Genomic DNA, 27,018 nt, shown 5'->3' with positions numbered 1-27,018 from the left:
GAAAACAGTATTCTAGCCTGCTACACTAATAAAGATCATCAGCTGCAAGTTCCTTACTATTACCTAATGAATTCGGGCCTGCCAAACTATGTATTTCATGTCTATAGCCTGATCAACATCAACACAGCTGAGGAACCTTTTTGCTTTAGTCAGGACGTGATCGCAAAGTGTGGTGTTTCCCAATTACACCGATGAAATTTATTGCAGCCAATCACCAACAAGATAACAAAGGAAACAAGAATGCAGTGTAATATTTCTATTTACTGGCATTATGAAAGTAGTTTAAGCAGACGATGCATAAAGTTATCTATCTCTCTCTTGATTCTGACGATACAATGTATCGTTTGTATTGTACAAAATAACCCCGCAGTTTATCGGTATTTAGCCTGTGCGCCATCATCTGTGGCATGTGAGTCCCTCTTCAGTACGACTGGCTACATTGATAGTGATAGAAGAAACAATAATAATAATTACTATTATTAATTACAAACTACAAGAAACGTGGACTGTTTTGTTACTACATGCACGGTATGTCAGTATGTGAATATATATATATATCTCTTTTTTCCATAGATAAATACAAACAAATAAATACATTGATATTTATATTTTCTATAATAAAATGAACAATTGTCTATGCAACACAAAAGACCTGAATCGGTATCTGAATCAGATTATTTTTCAATAAGATTCGGTATATCGGATCGGTATCTGCATCAGCTGGTGAATTTAGAATCGGAACATCTCTAGTATGCACAGCTTCGGCACAATATTGGGCCAATGTGGCAGGTCAATTGAGTCCACCTCTAAATCATCAACTGACAACAATGACATAAAAACATTCAGGAAGAATATTTGCATGCAAAAGGTTCAAATACTATTTGTCAGGCAGAAAATTTTATATCCGTTATGCTTAGAGTTAAGATTTAGGTGAGGTACAAACACGACATTAACTGAGGTTTTGTTAAAAACTGATGCTGAAACTGAAAATGATTGCTAAAAACGACAGATGGGCTTTGGCCACCTTTTACTTTTCATTGCTTGCTATCGATGAGGAGAAATAGGCCGTGTAAGGGCTAAATCATCTTATAACAGTAACCAATGACCAGAATGGCAACAAGACTCCTGACCTCCTCAACATTTTCTATTTCAAGAAGGTAAGAAAATTAACAGAAACACCAGCCATATAGTTATGAAATTCATTGAAACTTCGCCGCTGAGGTCCAGGCAAACAACAAAATTTCCTGGTGGTAGGAAACAATCAAATCTCGTCAAAATGGATCAAAAAAGTCAGGAGAGTAGAAAGAAAAGCAGAAAAAGATAGAAGGGAAGAAAAATATGGAGAAAAGAACTTGACAAGAAGATAACTGGAATCAAGACAAGAATTTACAAGAGCAGAAAGAGAGAGATGTAGACAAAGAGTAAAGGAAATAGAAAATGGAGCAGAATAAAGGCAGCCAAAAGGAAAACATGATAAAAAAGGAGGGTACAAAAACAAGCCATAAAAGACAAAAGGAAGAGAGCGGTAAATAGGAAAGAACATAAGAGCGAATAGTAGAGGAAACAAGAAGACTGGGACACTTGAGAGCAGAAAGGCAAACACCACACAATCAAGATCATCCGGCCCTAAAGTTCAGAAGAGGTCACATGATACTTCATATGAACTTCATAGACTGCAACATGGCTTGTTTTCAAGCTTAGAAAAAAAGATCTTAGAAAAAAGAAATCAATATAACTTCAACAGAAGAATCTTATGTACAATAATATACACCAGGAAAACATGAAAAGATGTAAATGAGTTAAATAGAATAGCTGGAAATAGCGACCGAGATCATTGGACTTCGGAGAATAAACAAAAATGAGTTTAGTTAATTAATATAGCTTGAAAGTAAAAAACAAGCAAGAGACAACTTTACAGCATCTTACCGATGACTAAGGTATTTGTGCATATCTAGACTTATAAATTGGTGACTTCACAATCTAATGACTGTAAATTACCTAAGACCAGTAACACATCCTTCAAGGACCAAAAAATCTTATCAACATCTTGTTTGACAATGGGCCGCAATTGGCTTGTGCATGTATTAGGAGAATTTCGCGAAAGTTTGAACATGTTATGAGTTCACATTTACAGTTGTCTGGAAATGGTTAAGTAAGATGCATTAACATTGTAAAAAAGGAATAAAGAGTGAATTATGCTAATTAGGCTTTCTTGCTATTAATTGAGAACATTCCATTAGGTATTAGCTTTCTTTCACCAACATAATATTTACAGAGTAGACTTCTTATGGTGCCATACTAGTTGCTCACCATGAGCTTGTAGTTGCTGGATATGATGTAGAACAACTCCAATGTAAGCTCAAAGCAATGTAGTCAAGGTCACATGATCACGATCCGCAAGCCAGAATTCTTAGAGACTACTAAATGCCTCATCCATAATCATGAGTTCAGGTGATGAGTTCCGTTAAAGCTTGTGATTACTATAGATGAAGAAGTGCTTTTGGCTGATCAAAGTGAGCTACTTTTATTGTCACTTTTTTGGTAAGCAGTAATGTTGATTATAGCTACATTGACAAGTAAGCCTACAGCAGTAAACAGAAAAATAATTAAAGATTCACATATTATATGTTGGCTTTCAGAGAGTGCTTCGGTGTCAAAGAAAGCATCATTGTCAAACCATAATAACAGATAACAACAAGGCCCATCATCGAGTGATGAATCTGACACAGGTAAGTTGAGCTTTTCTCACCTATGTGCTGATTGTTAGTTAATTTAAATTTGTGTGCACTGAAGTAGTGTAGTTAAATACGGACAGTTTTATGACATCTGATTACTTGTTGTTTGAAGGGGATACAGTTGGTGTCGGAGAAAGATGCGGTGGTGAAGCAAATTGGTAGAGAGAGTGGTCATCAGAGAGGACATGGACTGTCAGGAGAGGGCCTGGAAGGACAAGTACTGAATGTGCTCACAACTAAGCTGTGCTCAATCAGACAGGTTCGGCATTGAAATTGAAAGTTTTCGTGTGTTGATGTAATTCATAGGCTCTGCATGTAGAGGGTTGGTTTCTGGTTTGCTTGGGAAATGTAGTAGAACTGTTGAGACAAATCACAACCTTAAAACTAGCTCATTTGTGTTGCTGTCATTTGTTGAATAACATTCATTGTGAAAAGCCTATTGGGCATTGCCTCCCTCTCCTGTGGCTGCCTAGTGTATTGGTATTTATGCACTCTGGTTACTTTCGGTGATGACTCATAGACAGCTGGTGTGCCCTTGGCACTAGTTCCTTTTGTGGCCTGATGTCAATGACCAATAATTGGACAGAAGGGCTAATTGGACAATTGGACCAATGGTACAAAAATGGCTAGATGATAAAGAAAGTGTCAAGGTGAGAGATGTTATGCTTTTAAAAGAAAATCAACCTTGGAACACCTGGAGATGGGCAGTTATTGAAGTTGTTATAAAGGGAAATAATGGTTTTGTAGGCAACATGATCCTACGACTTTCCAACCAAAACTTGGAGAAAAAGGGCAGAAAACTGGCACCTGCAGCATTGCTTAAACAACCGGTCCAGAAAATACTAGTGATTGCTAAAGCATAAATGTAGATTTTGACGTTAAAGTAGATGATCATTGTGTGTTAATTAGATGGTTTTATAAATCATATATTAAATAAATCAGAACTTTTAAAAAAATGAGAGCATAATAATTTAGTACATTTGACAAATTTAGATGGGAGTGTGAAGAGCCTAGTGGGAATTGCCTAAATCTCCTGTGGCTGCCTGGTGCATTGGTACTCTTGCGGTTAGGTTACCTTGGGTGATGGCTCATGGACAGCTGGTGTGCCTTTGGCACTAGTTCCTTTTGTGGCCTGATGTCAATGACCAATAATAGCGCTGCGTTCGGGTCACCAAATGTTGTTTATTCCTGCCTTTTTCTTGGCTTTCTTTAATAGTTTTAGGGTTTAAACAAGTATGAATCTCCTTGACAAATTAATGGCTGTTTTTAAAAATGACGAATGGCTTAACGAAGGTGATGCTAGTGGGGAAAGCAAGGTAAGTAGTGCCATGGGGTAAGTAGTGTCAATGCAAATTAAAAAAAAACTGCATTTCAGAGTTTTATTCTTTTTTATTAGACAGAGTTCAACAAGCTGGGCATTGTGGACCTTTTCTGAACTTCCTGCTGCAAATAGTAAATCAGATATTTGTACTTTTTTTGAGTTTTTGGTCAAAATGTATTTTTGTATTGGGTACTTTGGCAAATATTTACTTGCTAATGACTACCGTTGTGTTTAATGTTTTTAGCATTATAAATATAGGCTATTTTTAGGATTGATTTGCTGATGAGTAGTTAAATGTAGTGCAACTTCTTTCACAGAAATTACTACTTTTACTCAAAATGGGCGCTTAGAGTAAGTGGTGCCACAAAATATGAAGTAAATTGTGCCATGGCACTACTTACTCCATACATTTTATTTTGGTAATAATGAGTTAGCTTGTTAAAATATACTATATTTTACAATATTTTATAGCTAAACATAACGTAACATGTTTTTTTTACAGATACTATATAAAATTCTTCCTCACTCATCATAGTTATAATGCCACGAATCTACAAAAAAAGACCAACCGAGCTGATATTAATGAAGATCAACTAAAAAGTGCTGCTCAGCTAGTGAAATATGGCAGGTCCAGCTAGTGAAATATGGCAGGTCTAGTATAAAAAATCCAGCCATAACTCATCAAGTGAATAGAATGGCACTGGCCAGGTACATCACCAACCAAAAGAAAAGCTATGCCAAATGTACAGATATACATCGCATATGTACTGATACAAAAGAGAGCGGATTGGCAGATCATATCAAGGACATGGACAATTGTTTTTATGATCTAAACACTGAGCGAGCTCGAACACTGGCACATGACTATGCAAAGGCCAACAACATCAAAGTTCCATCCAACTGGACCACTGATGGAATGGCAGATAAGCATACATTGGCCGTGCATTTGATACTACAAACTACTATACACTAAATGGAACATAACTCTGTCTAACAATTATCAACACAGTATAATTAGGCTTATGAATCAATGCCACTTACTTTTTCACCTCAAATTCGACTAAATTTGTTATATTTCAGGTATTGAATGGCTATATGCATTTATGAAAAGACACCGCCTTTCTCTTCGACAACCTGAAGCCACTTCACTGGCAAGGAAAGAGCTTTTAATAGAGGAGCTGTGGATGGATTTTTTACCAAGCTCTCTGACATAATGCTTAGGTATGTTAACCTCCATATTATATATCAAAAATTATGAGTCGAAGGAATTAACATTTTGTATTTAGCTAGCTGCAGCCGCTAGGCACCTCAATTTTAGTTATTTTAGCTTTGCGTTTGATTTTTCATTATTTTAGCTCTGTGTTTGAAAGTTTCCATGTTTCTGCTGTACAGTTTCATTGAAGGTTGGCATCTTGCACATTTTTAGACCAAGCTTTGAAGCAAAAGACATATACAACATTGATGAAACCGGAATAACTACCATACAAAACCCTGGTAAAGTTATGTCTGCCACTGGGAAATGTCTAGTAGGAACAACGACCTCACAGGACCGTGGTGAGCTCACAACCATATATTGCCCGGTGAATGCTATTGGGAATCACTTGCCACCGCTTTATGTATTTCCACGGGTACATATGAAACATTGTTTCATGCATGGTGCTGCTCCTGGCGCAAAAAGAGTATCAGCTCAGTCGGGTTATATGAACTTTGGTCTATTTTCAGACGAGTTTTTGCCATTCTTTATCAAAAACACTCGCTGCTCTAAAGATCACCTTGTGCTTCTCATACGTGATAATCATTCATCAAAAATTTCCTTAACAACTGTCGATATCTGCAAAGAGAATGGCATCCATTTACTGACTGCCACCCCACACTTCTCACAGGCTACAACCTCTTGATAGGTCGGTTTATGGCCCAATGAAAACCTATTATAACTGAGCCATGGATGATTGGATGCAAGTCAATCCTGGCAAACGTGTGTCAATTTATGAAGTTGGAAAATTGTCTACGCAAGCTTTCATGAAAAGCATGACACAAGTAAACATAACTTCTGGCTTCAGATCTACTGGTATCTCCCCTCTCTGCTCTCAAATCTTTGAAGATCATGACTTTGCTCCTGCAAATATCACTGACCAGCCAATGCCTGATGAGACAGGAACTTGTGCTGTTCAGACACATCTTCAGAGCAGCCACTATCAATTGCGACCAATCCTTCCATAAACATTTAGTCATGCCCACCACAACCTTCCACCTCAACTTGTCAACCTGATGGAGACCAACTTATTAGCCACTACTGCAGGTGTTGGTAATAAAAAAATGGATGCTGATAATGCAGAAATCAGTCATCAACAACTAGTGTCTGGCCAATTGTCATCCCCAAGTTTTAGTTTGTCCTTACCAACCACAGAAGTCACCCAAGCCCGCTTCTGCCACTGCCTAAAGCCACTCAGAAGCCAAGATCAAATAGACGCAAGATCAAGTCAGCAATTATTACTGACACTCCTGAAAAGTTATGCTTAGAAAATGAACAAGCAGAAAAAATGACTAAGAAGAAGGGCAAGACAACAATGGGGAAAAGCACGCAAGCCTAAAAAAGGTTCTATCCCAGATTCATCTTCTGATGAAGATATAAGTGTGGCAGTCTTGGAGTCGGATTCAGAAAGTGCTGATGAAGAGTTTTCTGAACCAGATTTTAGAAGAGTCCCAACAAATGAAAGTTGGGTCTTATGTTCTGATTAAGTCCATCGCCAAACAAAACTCAACAAAATTGTATGCTGGTCAAGTCAGCGCTCATGAAAGAGAGTTTTGAGGTCAAGTTCCTGCGAAAGGTTAAAGGATTGACAGCATCGTTTATATTTCTTAAGGATGACACGGATGTTGTTACATTTCCTGATGTTGTTCTGCTGCTTGGTAATGCTATAGCAGTGTCAGGCACTAAGAGAGCAGCTGGTAAAGTCATGCTTAGCATGGATTTGAAGAATTTCTACATTGAATAAAGACAATTTGTGTTAATATAGTAATCAGATAGGCATTACATTTCATTGTCAAATATTATCATAGTAAAGTGTAGCATTTTACACTGTAAAAAGCTTGTTGCATATTTTATTTCATTGGCTAGTGAAATAAATCAACTCGTAACATAGAACTTTGTTTTTATTAAAAAAATCTACTGGCACTACTTACCCCAAATCAAATCAGCCATGGCACTACTCCCCCCGGCCATGGGGTAAGTTGTGCCAGTAAGCAGGTCTCACAAAATAATGATTTGCTGGTAATTAGTCAAAGCAAGAAGGCATAAGTGCCTATAATGAAGAAAGCAACATATTTAACTACCTTCTAAGAACAACTCAATAGACAAAAAGATAATATTGTAAGCTCAGTCTAGAAAAATCCAAAAAGTGGCCCTACTTACCCCACCTTCCTCTATGCTAGTAATGTGATTACGGAGGCACAAGTTCAGTTAAACACATTTGTTATACATAATATGTCATATTTTGCTATTCTTTACTATTGGTCAGTTGTTTCTTCACGTTATGTTTCAACATGATGCTTTCTACACTTTCCGTTTGTTTAACTCATGTAGTAATATTCCACTAATCAGTATACCTTTACCCATTATATTGGTTTCACGAAATACATATGTTGAAATAGACCAGTGAGCCACAGCTCCAGACTTAAGACATTAGCATCTAGCAAAACTACATCTATTACACTTTCATAAAAGTTAGTACTGTAGAACCTTTACTTACGAAAGACTACATACAGAATTTTGTTAGTTGTTACAGAATGTTTCTAGATATGAAAGACCGAAAAGCCTTGTATTTTGGCCTGTTTGTTTTATTCGTTGGAAAAACAAAAAATGAAGACGCAAAAACAAAAAACTTTAAATTTTACTGTTTGTGTTCATTTTAAATTTACTGCGTATGTTTTGAATTTGATGCTTACGTTTATTTTTGTCCATTAAATTTTCTCTTAACTGTCAATTACTGGCTACCTCCTCCAAAGTTGTAAATTTGGAGCTGCAATATATCACATATAGGAGTAGGAAAACTTTGGTTTCTAGCAATTTGAGTCATGTGTTTTCTGCACGATTACATAGTTTTCAGTTCGTGCTGAAGCAGATACGTCTTTATATTTACGTTCTTAAAAAAGTTATTCTGAGTAAAATAAAACCAAGACAACATGCAACACCCACCTCGTTTGACCATCATCCCCTCTCCACTATCTTTACTTAGCCTCTTCATCTAGGCATCTAATGCCAAAGGTAAACAAACAAAAAATATACCATTTGTAGTTTTCATTTGTTATATTTTTGTTCTTTCTGCTTTTTTATGTGTACTTTTTTATTCACTTTGAAGAAATAGAATTCTAACATGTGTTTGTTACAGATTTTAACCATTACATGTATTTATAACTTCTACCAATAATATGTTCAAGTCGTGCGGAGGCTTGAAATGGATTTGGGAATTTACATGTGTGCGTGTGTTTTATTTCATCAATTAGTAGAAATATAACATTAAGCAAAATAAAGATGCGGTTATAAAACTGATCAAATAAAAACAAAATAAATAAAAGCTTAGTTCCTACTTATTAAAGCACGATGAGACCCATGCGCAGTAGCACTGCAGCTAGTAAAGGCGCTGGGCCCACATATAGGATAAAATAGATTTCTACGTACGAAACTTTCTACTTACAAAACTGCTTCTGGCATGAATTAATTTCACAAGTTGAGGTTCCACTGTATAGAAATACAAGTTTTGATATATGGGTCGCGATCTCGGTAAGTGGGGTTAAGTCACATGTATTAAATTTGCGTAATAGCGATAGCAAGTCAGTAAACTCAATGCCACATGCATTTGTTGTATTTTTAAAGTTACATTTATTTAGGCCAATCAAGTATGCTCTTTCAAAATCTGAACTCTGCTTAATTAGAAGAAGCTTAAAACAGTCTGAATTTGTCTCATGAAACGGTTGCTATGCAGACCGGAAAAAATCAAACATGGCGCCGCATAGGTCAAATGAGCGTTCTTTTTCATTGACACAACTGATAATAAAGAAATGATACTTTCGAAGAATACTTTGGCAATTTGATTGATGCAGAATAATCTGATGAAGAGGAAGGTTTTGATGTAGATGATTTTCATGTTCAATTGATGCCAAAGATGATTATGAAGAAATAATTGCACAGTTAGAAGAGCAAGAAGTCGTTAGAGTTCAGACTGCATTAGGAAATTTCATTCACCAAAGCTAACTTAACGCTCGTAAAGAAAAATTCGACTTTCCTAACCACTTTCTTTTTTGTAAATGTTCCTGTAAATTGGGTTCAAGAAGCCCTAGGGGTATGTGTAACTCAATTTGAGAACAATGAAATCAGTTTCTACAAATATGCTTGCTCTGAGCTATCCAGTACTGAGTTGGATGTTGTTATCTTAGCAAAGAATGAATGCGGATTTCATGCTAGGAAGCACACAGTTTTTACAAGGAGACGTAGAAATCCACTAAGAGAAAAAGCTAGAACTGAATATAAACACCATAGTAAGCCAGTATGCAGACTTGGGTTTGCATATATGCACACTATATGCGTCAACACACTGGACAAGATTGTAAATCACTACAAGACAGTTCAGTCAATTATTCAAAGGAAGCTAAATTGTGGAAGCAAAACAAATATCACTTATGAACAGTCCGTATGTTTTCAAGCATTCATGAAAAATTTTATGCAACAGCGTGGTTTAGTGCTACCTAGTAGATTGAATAGAATATCCAGAGAAGCTACAGAAGTGTTGCCTTCACGCATAACTAAAAATTTGTCTACAGCCAATATTGTGCGGCAAGTTCTAATGCTGAATCTTTGAAAGTCCTCATCTCTAGTTTTAAATGACTGCAGAAGTCGCTGCTTCCTAGAGTACACTGCTGTAAACTCATGTCAGATCTGTGCTGGACAGACGACTGAAGAAAAAATAACAGTGAAGTAGCCATAACGAGCAACATATTTTGTCTTTTGATTTTGACTCGGTATAGATAATTACTAATATGGATCATTACTAATATGGATCATTACTAATATGGATAATTACTAATATGGATCATTACTAATATGGATCACTACTAATATGGATCATTACTAATATGGATCATTACTAATGGAAAGATTTTAATTTAACTATTTGGATTTACAATTAAGTTTCATTGTATTGCCTATAAGGTGAAAGGTATTTTTATGTACATGCTACTATATTCTTGTGCAATAATAAATCAAATTTTTGCAATCAACAAAATTTGGTTATCAACTTGTAGCTAATATTATCTATAAACATAAAATGATTGAAACTTTCTAATTTGAATATTTAGATTCAGCATAAAATTCTGTCTAAGAACCAATGTATTTTTGGAATTACAGCTAAATTTAATAATGGTTGCTAGAAATAAAAATCTTTATGGAAATCCGTAAATTTTTTTGTCAAGCTGAGCAACTATCTAAACTTTGATAATTTCCAACTTGACCCCACTTTCTGAGATCATGACCCATATTTGTTTTGTTCTACAGGGGCATGTAATTGGCAGAAGAACCAACTGCAACACCACCAGCTAATGCTGTTTCTAGCTCGAGGATTGAAAATGAGAACGGCAGTCAACTCTACTGTTTTCAACATTTACAAGCCATTCTTGAACCAGGCATAACAACGATGCTGGTGGAGACTGATTTGGTGCCAATCAATGGGGATGACTTGGCTTCGAGTTGGTCATGATCGCTGAGATTGTATGTAAGCCAACCCTTAATCCATACTAGAGTGTGGATCCAAAGATAGTCATCACTCGCTTAAACAACATCTTTCGCAACAAGTTCTTGTGAATTCTAAGCGGTCTCCACATTATTGACAATCGCACACAATAATAACACACAATGACCTCCCTATCAGAAAGTGGACTACAATTTTGGATTACAATAAACACATGGGTAGAGTAAACTTGGCTGCTCAGATGATGAAATATTATCAGATTGAACGCAGGTCGGACAAATGGTATAAAAACCTTGCTTTCATCTCATTGGCCTGACATTGCAAAGCATTATGCGATATGCAAGCATGATCACTACCCTGCAGTTGTGACTAAAGCTTATTGATGAGATTTTATGTTTTGTTGCTCATGACCCCTAATGTGTAGAAGCTGAGGATCGATCAAGGTCGACGGGCACTGACATGCCAGGTTGATAGCTGTCAAACCACCTCCCTGCTAAAAGCGATGTATTTGATACGACTGGATGCATTAAAGCTAGATCTGGCCATGTTCGCAAATTAAGTAATAATAGGGCACTGTTTGGTGGCAGGAAGTACAATGAATGCGATAAATGATAAAGACCTCAAATCGATTTTGAGAATTGCCAATATACAGTATTACCACCAGACTTAATTCATTGGCTAAAATAGGTGATAGTTCTCATTAAAAAGTATCTTAATTCTTCAATACTTTTTTCTGTTTATGTTTGATATGCACTGTTAGCAAACAGCTTTCTATATGTATTGTACTTTATGCTGACCCCGCCCGACTGTCACGATAAACCACCATCAGATAAGACAACATAGCATCAACAGTCCAGAGTTACATCATACAAAAAGAAGCACTAAAAGCACTGTTGCTAGACAAACAAAATATTTAGAGAAAGGTTCAGTAGATTCCTTTCCATCGAGGCAAAACTCCTATTTGAAGCTACAACCAAAATTGCACTGTGTAGAAAATAGTTTGTCGCAGTGCATAACACTAGTGTTTCAGGTTATACACTTCAATTAGTCATACTAGTCTATTATCATTTACATGAAACATTTGAAAATTCTAACCACAAGGGGTGAGGCTCGATGGCCTTACTACAAAACAGATCCACTTTAAAAAATTTTATATGCTTTATAGGTGAATTCATAAAGCGCAGGTTGTGAGATGTAAAATACATGACATATAACTACCACATCTTTTCCACACAGTTCAGACAGAAAACTGACGAAAAATATAATAACTAAGCTAAGGAGTGTTACAGAAAATAAAAAATATGTTAACCCTTTCAAGCCTGTTCCCAAATATTTCGCGATGAGCTCTGTTCTCTTGGGGCCTGATCCCGAATGTTTCAGGATAAATTTTGAGTCACACTATTGCTCAGCCTTTTAGCTATGTAAAGAATCCATATTAAACTAGTTCAAAGGCTTGTCCAAAGCATGCAATTATTTTGCAGTGACACACATACAATAACCACAATAACAGTATATTACATAAAAAGCAACCAGAAAGTCAACATAGCATATTCACTTTTTATACCACTTTTTCCATCGCTGACATCCTGTTTGTGGACACCTGCTGGGCTGGCTGATGACAGCTGACCTGGGCTCTAGTTGGCCAGTTTTTTGATGCTGCCATCCTAACAACCAATTGGAGAGAATTCCATACATTAGCTTTTTGCCTTTTTTGTGTACGGAGATGTGTAATAAATTGAGATTTGCTGTCAAAGCTCTTTTAGCTACAGGTCAAGTTAGAAGTGTAAATTATATAAACTACAAATACAATATTATATATACTACAGCTTAACAACTTTTCAAACTATGAGCAAGTTATAATGGAGTCACAAGGTAAATAATTAACTATTGTACTTTTCTTTGTGTCTACTATAATTTTACACGTGTGCCTTGTGTATGTTTACATGTGTTCATCTAATTTTTTTTAGCACTATTGCATTGTTTCAGCCACTGTTTTTAGTACTATTGTTTCAGCCAATATTATTATATCTAGTTCAGTATCTCAATATTATTATCATTTCTTTTAGATTTCACGGTGTGTTTTGCTTGCTACTATTATACATAATCCGCGACACTGGTAAAAATAAAGAGATCACTAGCACTGCAAACGACATACTATATTATTACATCAAACACATCAGTGCAATCCAACCCTCTACTATCCGAATTGCTCCGGTCATTAGCGAACCATAACATTAAATCGCTACAGTGAAATCTTTACTCTCAGAACAATAGGAATATGGATTAATATATCTAAACTACAGACAGCTAGCCACATTTAAGGCCTGTCCATAGAACAATATATCTACACTACAGACAGCTAGCCATATTTGAGGCCTGTCCATAGAACAATACATCTACACTACATACAGCTAGCCATATTTGAGGCCTGTCCAAAGAACAATATAGCTACACTACAACAGACAGCTAGCCATATCCCACATCACTAACAGTACGAGGGAAAGTAAACTAAATAAGTACACACACCTACATTTGGACAGTTCAGATATTTTGCTATCACGATACGAGTAGGCTATATACAACCAAAGTGATCTGCAGTGTAAGCTAAGCTGAGGATGCCAAGACACCAAAGTAGATAAGTCTAAGTTTATTAATTTGTTAACTCTAACGATAGTTGTGTGTAGTGCTGCATTCATGCATGCAGTTTATTTTGTTGACTTCGTAGTATATAATTGCCTGTAGTTAGTGTCTTTTTATCTTTTTCATTTACAGCTTTTGAAATCTAAAGAGTGAAGGCAGCAAGTTTCAATTTGAAAACTTTAAACACATAACTTAAAAAGAAAAGATCAGTCCTCGTGGAATTCTTTTCATGTGGTTGCAGTGCTGTTTTGATGGTACTTTAATTACCTATACATGTAACAGTCACTCAAATAATTCATAATAAAAACATTCCATTGTATGTGTAAACAGCAAATAAACAATGGCAGATAGTAATAATGATCAACATTCTGAAAAACAAACTATGAATTCAGAACTCCATACAACTGAAACACAAATTGAACAACCAGAAATCAGTGCAAATATAACAGAAACAGAAAACTCTGTGGTCAGTGAGCATCAAACCACACCAGCTGCACTTGATATTTCAGAAAACAATGCTGATAGAAATATTTCAAGCGATCAACATGCTGACCGGCCAATAGTAGAAGACACTGTTGTTAGAGATAAAAGTTCAAGAATAGCCAAGCAATCATTTATTGGCAAAGAAAGCCAGAAGGCTGAGTTAGCATATAGTTTGTACCAAAGAATCAATAGAGAAATAAGAGGCAATGATAAGCTTACAAAAATGGCCAATGATGACAGTGTAACACTTGATACATTGAGTCATTCTTTAATTGTACTAGATAACACTGCAGAAGCAGTTACAACTGATTATGCAAAATTAGCACAGCTATCTGAAGGTGGTGTTGAGGGCAATATCCAAGTGCATTTTGAACAGTATATCCATGATGTTGGTTTAGCAAAACAAAAACTGCAGTATAGAATTGACGAGTTTACTCAAGCAGAAATTATGAGACAGCAGCAGGAAGAAGAATTACAATGGGCAGAAATTGCGAGAGAGAGAGAGACAGGAAGAACAGCGACTACAACAGATGGAAGAAGGATTAGCAGTCAAAAAACAAATTGAAGAAGAAATGCGTGCATTTACAGAATACATGCAACAGCGTAGAACCCAACACGAAGCTCCTCATCAATCTATAAATGCTGCGACAGAAAACGCAATAACAGGACGCAACAACCAGAACAATCCACAATTGCCAATCCCATCATTGCTAAATCCAAATCAACCTCAAGCAGTAAATGAGCCTACACGAGAAAGGTCTATTGCAAGACAAACACCCATACCGCAACCTAGGTCCCGTAGGAATACAGACAATGCACGTATACATGTAACTCAACCAATTTTTAATAGCCCAATCATACAACGTGAAACCTCTACTATGCAAGATCAACCAATAGCCTTCGGCTTACCACCCTCCAACAATGCAACAAATACAATTATTGCTAGTCTGCGTAATTTACAAAACAAAACAATAGAGCCATTCCCCCTCATGAGTGCAGGTACATATGATAAAACTGACCACATAGACCTAAAATTAACCACGCCAGTACCATCACATGCATCCCCATCTTTTGTTGAAAATGAGACATCAATCAAACAACTAGCTCATTGTCTTAGATAATCTATCAAACAGACAAAACGAACAGAAATAGAACCTGAAATATTCAAAGGGGATCCCATAGACTGCTGATTGGGAGAGCGACCTCGACAGCTACCTGGAAACTCAGGGTATAGAAGAACCTACCGAAAAACTCGGGTACTTGAAAAAGTATGTTGGAGGAAAAGCCAAAGAGAGCATAAATGGATACTTTCTCATTAGAACAAATGCATCATATGTTGATGCCCGCCAAAAACTTTCTAAGCGCTTCGGGAACAGATATGAGGTTGCCAAGACCATGCGAGAGAAGCTTTTCAACTGGTCTAAGATTCCCACCGAGAACTATCAAAAACTGCAGGAATATGCAGACTATCTGAACCATTGTAAGAGCGGCATGTGATCAATGTAGGGCCTGTCCATACTGAATGACCCCAATATAAACAGTCATCTGGCAAGTAAGCTACTGGACTGGGCAAAGCGAAAATGGGGAGACAAGGTGTATCAGGCAAAAAAAGAAGGGTACTACCCCCATTCTGTGAGTTTGTCAATTACGTGTCTGAAGAAGCAGAAAGACAAGCACTCCCTATAATGCAAAAAAGCAGTTACAGCACCTCATTCAGCTCTAAAACAAAAGAACAAGAAAGTGAATGTGCTGGAAAGATTCAGACACTAAATACAAGAGACGAGTCTAAGCAAGAAGTTAGCAAAAGTGAAAGCGGAGCGTGTCTATACTGTTATGAAGCACATGTCACCGCACACTGCCACAATTTAGAACATCTACCATACAACAAAAGAAAGGAATTTGTTCATAGCAATTCTTTATGCTATGCATGTTTAAGGCCAGGCCACAGCGCGAAAAGCTGCCATGACAAGGAGTCATGCAAAAAGTATATAAAACCTCACCACCCAATCTGTCTACATAAACGGAAAGAAGATTGGGACAATTCACAGGACAGCTATGTAGACCCACTAACAACAGAAAAAAAAACAAAGCAATCTTCAACCTTCAGCCCACCAAGCGATCGAAACCAAGAAACTACAAGATCTGCTAACAAAAACACCAGAACCGACAAACAAACAAAAGTTTTTAATATGGGGCTACCTGTATATGTCTCAACAATCTCAAACCCAGCAAAGGAAGTTTTCGTTTATGCCATTATGGATTCAGTTTCAGACAGCTCCTACATAACAAAGAGCATAGCAGACACCCTTCTACCAGAGCATACAATAGAAAAAGTAGACATCGAAACAATGATAGGTGTGGAAACAGTGCTCATTAAGCAATTTACTGGGCTAAGGTTACGTGGATATTACGAAGGATCTACAAGCTTGACCTCAGCTTTTGAATGGAGGGACATACCATTCTCTACCGGTAAAGTTGCTAACAGCAAAAATGTCCTTCACCAACCTCACCTGCATTCAGTAGCTAAGGAATTACCCCCACCAATGGATATTCCCATAGGGGTCCTTATCGGAGCCAATTCTCCACAAGCAACATTGCCCTTGGAATCTATTGGTGGTGGCAATAACATGCTATATGCTCAGAGATCCTGCCTCGGTTGGATGGTTTTTGGAGCAGATATTGAGAGCAAGTCTCAAACCAGCATCAAGACTTACAGGACCTTCGCATTCTGCAGTTTTGTTGACTACAATGATCACAGCAATGAATTAGCCATGTCACAGGATGACATTCAATTCATACACACTATGCAGACAGAAACGACACGAACAAGTACCGGCTCTTATCAGATGCCCCTCCCATTCAGAGCAAGGCCATCTCTACCAAATAATCTGCCACAAGCTGAAAAGCGAATTCATGTTCTATCTAAGAAATTCACGCGTGATGCAAATCTCAAAGCAGAATATTCATCCTCCATGGAAGAACTCATTCAGAGCAATCTTGCTGAAGCTGTTCCAGAACCTGATTTAGCCAAAGAAGGTGAAATCTGGTACATACCCCATTTCGAAGTCACACACCCTCAAAAAGGAAAGTTGAGAGTAGTTTTTGATTGCAAGGCTAGATACCAGGATACATCACTAAATGATCATCTGCTGCAAGGGCCAGATATGATAAACAATCTGGCAGGCATCTTGTGTAGATTCAGAAAGGAGAGCATTGCTATCTCATGTGACATTCAAAAGATGTTTTATAACTTCTTTGTGTGTGAAAACGATCGAGAGTACCTACGTTTTCTATAGCCAGAACACAATATCACCAAGAAATATAGAATGAAGGTGCATTTGTTTGGGGCCACCTCCTCGCCTGGCGCAGCCACATATGGTCTGAGAAAACTAGCTAGTGACTATAGTAAGATATCCTCAAGTGCTGCAGAGTTCATAAAAAAAGACTTTTATGTTGATGACGGATTAACTTCCGTAGAAACAGTAGAACAGGCCATTAGCTTGATACACGATGCAAGAGCTATATGTAGCAAGGGCAACCTTCGTCTGCACTAGTTTTCATCAAACAATGCAGAGGTGCTTCAGCAAGTGCCAGAAACTGAGAGGTCAGTGCAAGATGTTGACTTACTCCCGGATAAACTACTAGAGCAGAGAATGCTAGGACTCTAATGGGCAATGAGTGGAGACACTTTCAAGTTCATTAACAACATCAAGGAGGAACCACAGACAAAATGAGGAATACTTTCAGTTGTAAGTCAACTGTTCGACCCATTGGGATTTCTCTGTCCCTTTATTTTACTAGGCAAAAACATTCTCCAGAAAGCTGAATGTTGGGTGGGAAGACGATATCAACGAAGAACTAAAGAACTATGACTCAAGTGGGTTGCCGAACTTGCATTCCTAGACCAGATCCAAATTCCGAGATGTCTGAAACCCGCTAGCTTTGGAGAAACCGTAAGAACAGAGCTCCATCACTTCTCCGATGCCAGCGATCACGGCATCGAAGCAGCTTCTTATATCAAGCTTATTGATGACCAAGGGAATGTGCACACGGCGCTCTTAGCAGGAAAATCAAAGGTTATCCCTTCCAAACAACAAGTAACCATCCTAAGACTGGAACTTCTAGGAGCTGTTGCTGCAACTAAACTTGCTAAAATGCTACGTACAGAACTCAACATGCACATTGATGGTGAATACTTTTGGACAAACTCCAAAATCGTGCTAGGGTACATCAGCAACCACAGCAAAAGGTTCCAAGTCTTTGTAGCTAATAGAATTCATGAAATCCTGGAGTGCACAGAGGTGGCACAGTGGAGGCATGTACCTGATAACCTTAATCTGGCCGATATTGCCTCAAGAGGTTTCATGTGTCATAAGTTACCACAAACAATGTGGTTTACTGGTCCCCAATTCATCACAACCAAAGAGCTGATCGCAACAGAAGCTATGCATGACTTTTCCACCGAATTGGACTCAAAAGACCCTGAGCTAAAGAAAGTAAGTATTCTCAAGACTTCCACTGTATCTTCATCTCCATTTCCAGAACGAAATAACAAGTTTGACACATGGATTAGTTTGAGGAGAGCCATTGCAAACCTACCGAGTCTTGCCAAAGCTAAGGGCCTACAAAGAAACCAAACTTGTAGGACATAGAGGAAGCATCCACACAAATTATTAAGCAAGTACAGCAAGCACATTTCTCAGATGAAATGCATGCCATAAAAATGGCCAAGCGGTGAGCAGGAAAAATGCTATATCCAAGCTACAACCGTTTCTCGACAGCAAGGATATACTTCGTGTAGGCGGGCGGATGAGCAAAACACTCAGTAGCACTAAGCTATGACGAAAGACATCCTATAATATTGTCATCTAAGAATCACGTGTCCACACTTTTTGCACGATATCATCAAAACAAGACACACCACCAAGGCAAAACCTTTACACTGGCTGCCATTCGAGGAGCTGGCCATTAGATAGTGGGAGTAAGCAGATTGGTGAGAAGCATGATAAACCAATGTGTGACTTGCAGAAGGTTAAGAGGCAGACCAATTGAACAGCTCATGGCTGACCTCCCACGAGAGAGAGTAGATCCAGCGCCTCCATTCTCTCACATAGGCATGGACTGTTTTGGTCCTTTTCACATCAAGGACAAAAGAACCGAGCTTAAAAAGTATGGGCTCATACTAACATGCCTTTACTCATGAGCCATCCACATAGAAACGCTAGATGACCTGTCAGCAGACGCCCTAATCAATGCTCTAAGATGCTTCATCTGTATTCGTGGCCCAGTCAAGACCATCAGATGCGACAATGGGACAAATTTTGTCGGAGCTAGCAACGAATTTGCAAAAGAGTTAGAAAAGTTGGACTCCAAATCCTACCTAGGCCTCTATTTCCAACAAGCACAGATTAACTTTGAATTTAATGTACCAAATGCAAGCCATGCTGGCGGCGTCTGGGAGCGGCAGATATGAAATGTAAGAGCTGTCCTAAATGGCATGACTGCCGGACAATATAATGGAAGACTAAACAGTGCAGGCCTGCATACAGCACTGTATGAAGCCATGGCGGTAGTCAACAGCCGACCACTAGCAATAGATGACCTCCACAACCCACAACGAATTGTTCTGACACCAAACCATTTGGTAACCATGAAGGGACAGAGCATTCCATCTCCACCTGGCGTCTTTGAAGGCTCGGAGATCTATGGGCGGAAAATGTGGCGTCGTGTACAGCAGTTTGGAGAAGAGTTCTGGAAGCAATGGAAGACACAATATCTTACTAACATCACAAGGAGACAACGGTGAGAGACAAAAAAGGAGAACCTATCTCAAGGAAATATAGTGTTGCTGGTTGAAGATCATCTTCCTCGTAACGAGTGGTGCACTGCAGTATTGGAGGAACCCCTGGCAAGCCAAGACGGCCTAGTCAGGAAAGCCAAACTGAGATTGGCTAACCGATGGATTGACAAGAAAGGGGTAGAAATAGCTCCTGCCAGTGTACTGGAGAGACCAGTACAAAAACTAGTCTTGCTTCTACGCAAAGAAGCTTAAGACTCACCCATAACCAGTGTCCACTGCATGTGGATTACAAGCAGTGTAGAAATAGTATTAGATCGCATTCATAGTATAATACTCAAACTTATGAAATATACAAATATAGCGCGCTACCACCTACTTAATTCTTAGCAAGAATTAAGGTGGGAGTGTAAAGAATCCATATTAAACTAGCTCAAAGGCTTGTCCAAAGCATGCAATTATTCTGCAGTGACACACATACAATAACCACAATAACAGTATATCACATAAAAAGCAACCAGAAAATCAACATAGCATATTCACTTTTTATACCACTTTTTCCATCGCTGACATCCTGTTTGTGGACACCTGCTGGGCTGGCTGATGACAGCTGACCTGGGCTCTAGTTTGCCAGTTTTTTGATGCTGCCATCCCAACAACCAATTGGAGAGAATTCCATACATTAGCTTTTTGCCTTTTTTGTGTACGGAGATGTGTAATAAATTGAGATTTGCTGTCAAAGCTCTTTTAGCTACAGGTCAAGTTAGAAGTGTAAATTATATAAACTACAAATACAATATTATATATACTACAGCTTGACAACTTTTCAAACCATGAGCAAGTTATAATGGAGTCACAATGTAAATAATTAACTATTGTACTTTTCTTTGTGTCTACTATAATTTTACATGTGTGCCTTGTGTATGTTTACATGTGTTCATCTAATCTGTTTTTTTTAACACTTGCATTGTTTCAGCCACTGTTTTTAGTACTATTGTTTCAGCCAATATTATTATATCTAGTTCAGTATCTTAATAGTATTATCATTTCTTTTAGATTTCACGGTGTGTTTTGCTTGCTACTATTATACGTAATCCGTGGACACTGGTAAAAATAAAGAGGTCACTAGCACTGCAAACGACATACTATATTATTACATCAAACACATCAGTGCAATCCAACCCTCTACTATCCGACTTGTTCCAGTCATTAGCGAACCATAACATTAAATCGCTACAAGCTACATCGGTTTTATTAATTCACCAAACGAAATTTAAGAGCCTGGACATCATTTTGGTACCCAATATGTAATTGGACAATAGATTTTTGAATAAAAAATTACGCGATGGATTTAAACTGTTCTGAAAATTGGTTGATTGCCGTTTTTGAAAAAGTTTATCTGGACGATGGCAAACTTTTTAAGTTAATTAGATGTGGTAATCAGCTCAGGTGAAGAAAATAGCAATGAAAGTGATGTTAAGAAAAAACTGAGAACTTTCTCATGGAAAAGGATAAGTTTTACGTGTCACTGTATAGAATTAAACCGGACAAAAAACGAAAAAAAACTGAAATTTTTGTTATGAATTTCAAACAAATTATATTCTAACACTGTAAGATATGGATTTTTTATGCTACACATGATAACATTTTAATTAACTCTTTTGCGACATAATTGTTGTTTTGTGATACTGACACTAATGGGCAGAGCGACTATTATGTCGCCACGCGAACAATTTTGTTTATAAATCGATTTCTGGTTATCTTTAAGCCTTTTTTTGTTTAATTGTTTTTCCAACAATAAACTACAATAGATTAGTTTCTGTTAGCAACAAAAAAATCAGCCGTTTTGAGAAATAAAAACGATCATTTTTGCAATACTAAACAAACGAAAAATCTGAAATAAAAACGTATCTAGATAAAGTTGGGAATTTTGTTCGTAGCTTGTTTCTGGTTTCTGAATGTTTTCTCAGAGTGCAACAACTTTATTTTACTGTCATGGCCCCTCCAAAGGCTACAGGCAAAGGCAAGGCTATAAAGCAAGGGTAGGGAAACTATGGCTCTCGAGCCATTTGTGGCTCTATTGACGATTGCATCTGGCTCTTTGATAAACCAGTGGAAAAATAATCCGTAATTTGGCTGTTAATTTAATTAACATAATAATACAAATAATGCTGAAATTACAGTAACAATATACAAAATAAAAAATAACATCCATTTAATAGAAATATGTTTTCATTTGCAACCTTTTGATGTGGCGCGCACAGCAAAGGGTTTTTAGTGCTTTTCGTACTCCGCTCTGCGCAGGCCGCACAGAGACCGCACGAGTCATTTTTTAGATCAAAAAGTAAACCCTTCAAACCAAAATATGACTAAAAACATTGTTCTCTGAACATTTTTGTTCAAAATTGATCCAGTTTTCTTATAATCTAAAATTGCTCAAACATACCGAGTTTGTTGGTCTTCCTTTTCAATTTTATGTTTTCGAGGTTCAAACTATACATACGGCTCTCCTAGAATTAAATTTTGAAATATGTGGGTTTTTGGCTCTCTCAGTCAAAAATGTTCCTGACCCCTGCTATAAAGGAACAAGAATAAACACGTGGTGTTTGGTAGTGTTGTGACGTAGTGTTGGTTAAAAGCTCGTAACACCTGTTCTATTGCTTGGAATTGAGAAATTTTTTATTTATTTGCTGCTGATAAAGACTCCTATCAATCTAACATGGTACAACAATGCCAGTACCAAAAATCTGCTTGTGAGCTGCAATGAAACATAAACATTCACTTTAATCAAAGACTTTTCACGGAAGTACTAGAAATTGTGGTTAGTAGAATTTGTAAAGGTACACAGATATTTATATCAAATTGTAGCCTGGAATGTTTCCTTTAAGCTGCAAAAAACAAATCTAGATTAATTTAAAAATTACTCAAATTATACTCAATTTCGTGCAGCTCCATTTTAATTATAAGGCTACTGAAAAACTAATTAGGCTTGGGGGCAGTCAACTGATAACTAAGTAATACTGAATGGGTTAAGCTGTTAAATATGTTAAAAAATATGTCTGAAAAGCTTCATGAGAATGTACCCAGCATCTAAGGTAGCCAGACTATCTCAAGAATGGTACGGGTTTACCTAGTCATAAAAACTAGGGCTGAAGTTTGGTGATACAAGGTGTGTAGAAAAACACAGCATTCCAAGAACATGGGTACATGCCTGCCAACTCTCACGCATTTGGCGTGAGACTCACGCAATCACCCCAAATAAAAAATGAAAACGCGTGAGAAATGCATGAGATTTTTGCCCCAATTTCCACAATTTTATATATACTATCATTGATACATCAATTGCCCCAAAACCAAATCTCACGCATTGACCCACACTTGGGTTGGCAGGTCTGCGTGGGTAGAGTTTCATCAACCTCATGCAAATTTAAATGATGCAGTGCAGTTTACCGCACTTCATGCCAGTATAGAATGCAAAGCCTATAGATACTAGCAAATACTTTCTACTATTGTCATGGAATTACTAATGATCCCTTTCAACAGAAAATGCTACATATGTTAACTTATGATAGAGACATATTTTACTAGTTGTGAACAAGCAAGGCTTCTAGACAAAAACAAAACATTTATAGTGATTCAGGAATTAAACAAAAAAAATCTTAACAGCTGCATTGACGAGCTTAAGAAAACAAGAAAAATCTTTACTAAACAGGATCGATCAACATAACGGAGAAGTGTAAGAAAAAAGCGAAGAAAACTGTGAGTACAAGCAAACCTAAAGTACAAGCATATAACAAACACTTAACGAGCAGTGCTAAAGAAACGGATAGAAATATAGTAAACAAAAAAGAGCAAAAGAAAAATACTAACTAGAGCCCTCCCCCATCACAGAATGCAAGTGATTTGAACTTAAAAGCTTATCCTCAAAACTCTTGGCAACCTTAACTAACCATTCAAGAAAGCGTTCTCATATTATTGAATATTCTACTACAGCGCATAGGTATCTTTGCAAATTAATGTTCCAGCAGTTGCACTATTTGCTCATGCTTTATAACGGCTATATGCCTTCCAATCACACGTCCGGAAGTTTTCATCACGATACCTTAAACGATTTTAAATGTGTTCGGCTTCTATTTAGCAAAGGAAAGGACAACTTCCAATATCATGCAAAGCCTTCATTTTTGATTTGCCCATGTATAACGAGCAAGATTAATTATGGCCAATTATCATATCGACGAAGATATACGCTCTACTATAACAATAACAAAACCAGGCAAGGAATAAACAGTGGGTTGCTCAAACAAATTAGTGCATAAACATATAACAATAAAAAGCAAATTGACATAATAGCTGTTGAGTAATTGAAGTTGTGCGAACTGCATGGCAAAGCTTGTATATTCGTCACTCCATAATTTTAGCTATAGAATGCATATCACTCAATAAATTTAAAAGTAAAACATCAGTATTATTAGCAATCAACAAGTACAATCATCAAGTTGTCTGTGCTTAATATCATGTGTTAGTCTTTATTTATTCTTCATCTTCTTTTGTGATGTTAGTATCGATGCAGGCCTAAGGCCCATGCTGATTAACAAGCTGGTGTGAGAAGTTCTAGCAGTTCGTAAGAAAAGAACTGATGGAGTTTAAAAAGGAAGCCTGTGTTCTTCACTTTAATATATTAGCGTTATGTTCTTGAAGGTTCATATTATTCGCCTTGCAGTACAGCAAATTTATAGTATTCATGCCAACCTTAGTTAATTTAGTTTACATACAAGTTTAAAATATAAACTTGTATTAACAAAAAAAGTAAAGAAACTTACTTTGATTAGTTTTGAAGTTGTCTGTCCTTGTTAAGAGTGACTCGAGTGTGTAATGAAGGGATTTTTTAGTCAGATGAGCATCATGGGAACAAGATAATACAAGAGTTAGTTATGCCACATAAATTACACATTTGAGTAGTGACTTGGAATAGAATCCATTGGCGGGTGTGATGTATGAATTTAACATGAATCAGAGGTGATGAAACGCTGTGATTGTAAAAGAAACAAATATCTTTGTAGCATGAATATGTTTATTAAATTGGTTTGAAACAGATAAAAGAAACAGAGAAAGAAAGTAGCAGTCACTACTAATGGCAATCTTCTACAAAAATTTCCAAATTCCTTTTTGATTACTTGTGAAATTTAGTCCATTTGTGAAAATTATCAAATAAATTGTTAATATGTACTATTTTTGCTGTAACTGTTGGCTTTCTATTTTTAGCAATTCATTATTTCATGACTTGCAACTTGTAGTCATACATTTGCTATATCACAGCTATTTAATCATACATTTGCTATATCACAGCTATTTAACCATACATTTGCTATATCATTGCTATTTCCTTATACATTTGCTATATCCTTGCTATTTCCTTATACATTTGCTATATCATTGCTGTTTACTCATACATGTACATTTGCTATATCAAAGTTATTTCCTCAAATACATTTGCTATATCAATGTTATTGGTTACTTTCCCTCTTAGCTGTTTTTCTTTAAAAAATTTAATGAACATGTCAGCATGCGTTGCAAGGAAAATATCTATTCCTTTGTCATTACAACATTTTGGAACATTCTTTTAATTGATGCTGACAAAATATAGGCCAATTCGCAATAATTTTCTTTCCTTAAATATAGGCTAAACTTTGAAGTTGTTTTGTGACTCACAACTTGCAGTATTTATAGTATGATATTCATATAGGTATAAATTTGTGGCAATAAATTTTGGTGAGTTGTTTGCCATTCCTAAGGCTTTTCACCCTTTTTGTGTTTGTTTTATCTGTTAAAACTCCTCACACAAACTTATACATATTACAAAGATATTCATTTGTCTCTCTGAAATCACCTCTCAACTTAATTGGTCATATCTTTGTCTCCCAAGACCACAATTAATCTTCCAATGCAGTAGGCATAGATACGTAGATATATTCATAATATAAAATAGATTATTGTTATTATTATTATTATTATTAAATAGACACATAGAAAGCTAAAAGGTTGGCAAAAAATAACATTAAAGCAATACATGTTCAGGCAACAGCAGTAATTTTAGCTTTTATTATAATACGAATGGGCAAACTTACATGAAAAAGATTCATTAAACAATAAAATACTAAGCTATAATTAAACTGAATATAATTTATTCTCCTTTTATGAAGTATTTTTATTTTGTGTGATAATTTACAGATATTAAACCTTTCTCTATTATTAATAAACCAGACAATTATTATACTGTTGTTGAAATACTACATCCCTTTATACATCTAATGGACAATGGCTAGACTCATTTCTTTTGGGTCTCACTAGGCCCTAAGCTAGAGTCCAAACATAAGATAGTGTTCTGGTTTGTTTCTGATAACACTGTTTACCCGAGGAATGATATGAAAGTATTTGAAGCTATTCTCGTTAGGATATTCATAATACGCCGGAAAAGGTACCAACACCTTTCAATGGAATGTGTTTCTTTGCAATTTTTTGCAGCAATCAAGCAGTCAATGTAAGGTGAAATTAGAGTTCTTATGTCAAAGTCAACAGATATGTGTGATACACCAAGCATTATAACTGTTGTGAGTAGCCTATACAAGAAAATGCTGTCATAGTCAAACAATTCTGTTCAGAACATAGTGTATGAGCTATATATGGTGCTAAGGAGAGGAGATAAAGAGCGTAGGTGCTGAGCAACATAAGAACACATGCAGGCTATGAGAAACATCAGCTCTAAAGAACACAGGCTATAAAGAACATAGATTATAAAGAACATAGGCTACGAAAAACATAAGCTATAAAGAACACAGGCTATAAAGAACATAGGCTATGAGGAACATTAGAGGAGGAGGAGTTAGAAGAGGCGTTAGAGTTAATGTCTATCAACATCCTATAGGCACGCTCCATATATTTCCCAACATTCTCTCACAATTTCCAACATTCGCATCAATGAAAACAATGTGTCTACTTACATTAAATGAGAGTTGTCTTTTCTTTATCTATAAAGAGTGTAAACTGCAGACTATTTTTTACATAAATTGCTTTCAGCACTTATGCCAAATGACTTCAATGTAAGCTAACTAGATGTCTATGTAAAAATTTATGTTCCATGACTAATTGTCTGCAATAAAATGTACAAAACGAAATGTTGTTCAAATGATGACATGTGGTACACATTAGTAACTAAACACTAAACACACTTTTAGTAATAATATCAATAGTATAAATATTCTGCATCACTAAGTTGGACAATGTAAAATAAATTCCATATGACCA

The 27,018-nt window shown here is 36.7% G+C and overlaps 1 protein-coding gene across 2 annotated transcripts in view; it reads right to left on the bottom strand.

The window, feature by feature from the left end:
* LOC137403671 (uncharacterized) overlaps positions 1-23,786 on the bottom strand; it is a 40,792-nt gene extending 17,006 nt beyond the window's left edge. The window contains exon 1 of one of the 2 annotated variants that reach the window (XM_068089668.1): positions 23,587-23,786. The gene's annotated coding sequence lies outside the window, so the exon portion shown is untranslated. The remainder of the gene's footprint in view (positions 1-23,586) is intronic. The other variant, XM_068089667.1, reaches the window with a different exon arrangement.
* Between the last annotated feature and the right edge of the window lie 3,232 nt (positions 23,787-27,018).

The sequence above is a fragment of the Watersipora subatra genome, chromosome 9 (assembly GCF_963576615.1).
Source record: "Watersipora subatra chromosome 9, tzWatSuba1.1, whole genome shotgun sequence".
Taxonomy (NCBI): domain Eukaryota; kingdom Metazoa; phylum Bryozoa; class Gymnolaemata; order Cheilostomatida; family Watersiporidae; genus Watersipora; species Watersipora subatra.
The sequence above is the reverse complement of the archived record's forward strand: the minus strand, read 5'-3'. Positions and strand labels throughout refer to the sequence as shown.